The sequence below is a fragment of the Trichosurus vulpecula genome, chromosome 6 (assembly GCF_011100635.1).
Source record: "Trichosurus vulpecula isolate mTriVul1 chromosome 6, mTriVul1.pri, whole genome shotgun sequence".
NCBI classification, from domain to species: domain Eukaryota; kingdom Metazoa; phylum Chordata; class Mammalia; order Diprotodontia; family Phalangeridae; genus Trichosurus; species Trichosurus vulpecula.
The window spans coordinates 272,113,772-272,116,323 of NC_050578.1; the positions used below are offsets into that span (position 1 = coordinate 272,113,772).

The 2,552-nt window shown below is 47.5% G+C and overlaps 1 long non-coding RNA gene across 1 annotated transcript; it reads right to left on the reverse strand.

Moving 5' to 3' along the window:
* Positions 1 to 241: 241 nt before the first annotated feature.
* Positions 242 to 1,750, reverse strand: LOC118854563. The gene is made up of 3 exons (XR_005010727.1): positions 1,481 to 1,750; positions 1,312 to 1,388; positions 242 to 402 (listed from the first exon to the last, which is right to left on the reverse strand). It is a non-coding gene; the product is annotated as an uncharacterized LOC118854563 (long non-coding RNA).
* Positions 1,751 to 2,552: the final 802 nt, after the last annotated feature.

Sequence of the window (2,552 nt, forward strand, 5' to 3'; positions counted from 1 at the left end):
AAGGGCCTTCCTACCTGGGAACAGCCACGACAGGAGTCCCAAGGATCTTACCTCTACCTAGAGCTAGAAGAGCTATCTAATCCAACTCCCTTATTTACAGAGGCAGAAACTTGAGGCCCAGAGAGTATGGGACATGAAGTGACCATCTGGAAATACAAGCCATTTACAGTCCAGCAACCCTGCTCATGGGATTTTAGCTCCCCTTTCTCCTTCATCCTTTACCACAACCAGCACTAGGCTCTAGAAGGGGAAACCAAATAGATCAACAATTTATTTGAAGGTGGACTTGATGTTCTGCCAAGGGGATGGTCAGAGTTGTCCAGGGGCCAGATGGGGAGGACCTGGAGGGAGACTGCTTCCTGTACCAAGACTGAAGAAACACCATGTTGGTCAGTCAACAAACTGTGTGAAGAAAGAGGTACATTGATTTAATTAGAGAAAGGTACTCTGTGAATCCAAGGATGCATTATTAGCTTGGAGGGGCCCAGGTTGAAAAAATGTATAATCTTGCAAGGAGGCACCTTGAGGAAGTCAAGGCAAAGCTTCCTGAAGCTGGGCTGAATTTGTTAGGTGGGCAACAAGCAGGGGCCAGTCAGTGAGAACTCAAGCCTCTCTCTGCCCCCTCATTCCCCATTCTCACCCCACCAAAACATTAAAACTTAGCACAATAAGAGCTGTTTGGGTATTCCTTTTCTAGTCACTGATGAAATTTTTCCACTAAAACTGAAGTTGATGATATCCAATGAGTGGTTTCTGGGGCCTTAGAGATGGAGCTTTGAAAAGTTCATAGTGTGTGGTGCAGGGTGGGTCTGGACCAGGGGCATGGGGAACTCCTTGTGGGGAAATGCCTTTCACCGGTGCAGATCAACAACTCAACTGCAATTTATAGTGTTTAGAGGGTTGCCTGGAGACCGAGGAGCTAAGACATTTGTCCCCACCCCCTACCTCCTCACCAGCACCGTTTCCCCTCCTCAGTATCCCTCCCATTCATCCCTCTTTTTATTCCCACTGCAACCTTGCTAGGGCCAGGCGCCAGCGTCTCTCACTGGACTACCCACTGCAAAAGCCCCCAGCTTGGTCTCCCTCGAGGCAGTCTTTTCTGAAGGCTCCCAAGTGGATTTTCCTCCAACACAGCTCAGCTCCCATCTTCCTGGCTTCCTTCAAGTCTCTACTAAAATCCCCTTCCCCTTCTCCACCAATCTCAACACCTCCCTTCTGTTGATCAGACCCATTTTATCCTGTATGGAGCTTATCTGTACATCATTATTTATTTATGTGTTGTCTCCTCCAGGAGGGCAGGGACTGTCTTACCTGTCCTTGTATTTCCAGCTCTGTGGCCTGGCACATAATAGATGCTCTCGTCCCCACATTCAGGCTCTCTATTACCCCTAGGATAAAAGAGACACTCTCAAGTTTGGCTTTTAAACCCTTCCCAGTCAAGCTCCAGCCTCTCTAGGCTACAGTTCACACACTGGCCAACCTGGGCTAGTCGATGTTCCATTTTCCCATCTCCACTCCTTTGCCCACGCTGTCCGTAGTGCCTTGGACGCTGCTTCTCCTGGCCTCCACCTCTTGGAAGCCCTGACTCCTTTCAAAACTCAGCTTATTTTCCATTTCCCCCATCTCCATCACCTTTCCTCATTCCTTCCGTTGTGAGTGCAAATAACACCTCCAAATAACTGTACATTGTTTTGTGTGTATACCATGTGTTGCTTCCCCAGGAGAATGAAATCTCCTTGGGGCACGGGCTGCCTCTTTTGTCTTTCTGTCCCCAGCGCGGTGCCAGGCACATAGTAACAGATGCCAGTGGATCGATTGTTTCTCATTGCCCTCCACCCACCAAGCAAGCCACTGCCTCCCGCTTTGGAAGGTGGAAACCTAGAATTTTCAACCAGGAAAGCACATTAGGAATCCTCAATATTATGGCACCAATTCCAAAGGGAGGTCCCATTCAAGGAGAGGGTTAATTTCTTTGTTGTACACAGTGAGCTCTGCCTGGAGGACCACTGGCTTTGAGAAGAAAAGCTTGGGAGCAGCGCAGAAATAAACCTTCCTGGGAACTGCAGTAATGTGGAAACTATTCCACCAACACAATGGCTAAGCCACACCTCTCTCCCCAGGTGCATTTAACTAAAATGGTCGATTCCTGGTATCTTTGTCTTTTCTCCCCTATTACTTTCTAAAGCTTGTTGAAGGAAGATGCCATGCTGTTCTGTAATATAATAATAAATACAATAACATAATAATTAAGCTAGTAAAGTTTAAACCTGCCCTTAGGCTTTTGAGACATCCTGTATAATGCTTGAAGACCTGCATATTGCTTTCCTCACAATATCCTGCATTTGATAGGTGAGGAACTGAGTCCTAGGGAAGTTATGTGCCTTACACAGGAGCACATGGCTAGGCAGCATTCCCACCCAGCTCTCCTGCCACCGAGTCCCATGCCACACTGGGTTATTGGTCCTAATTAAGACAACTACACAGATTAAAAAAAAAATCCAAGCAGGGATGAGCAGGGCTCCATTCAAAATGGAGGCTGGGGTCTTTCTACA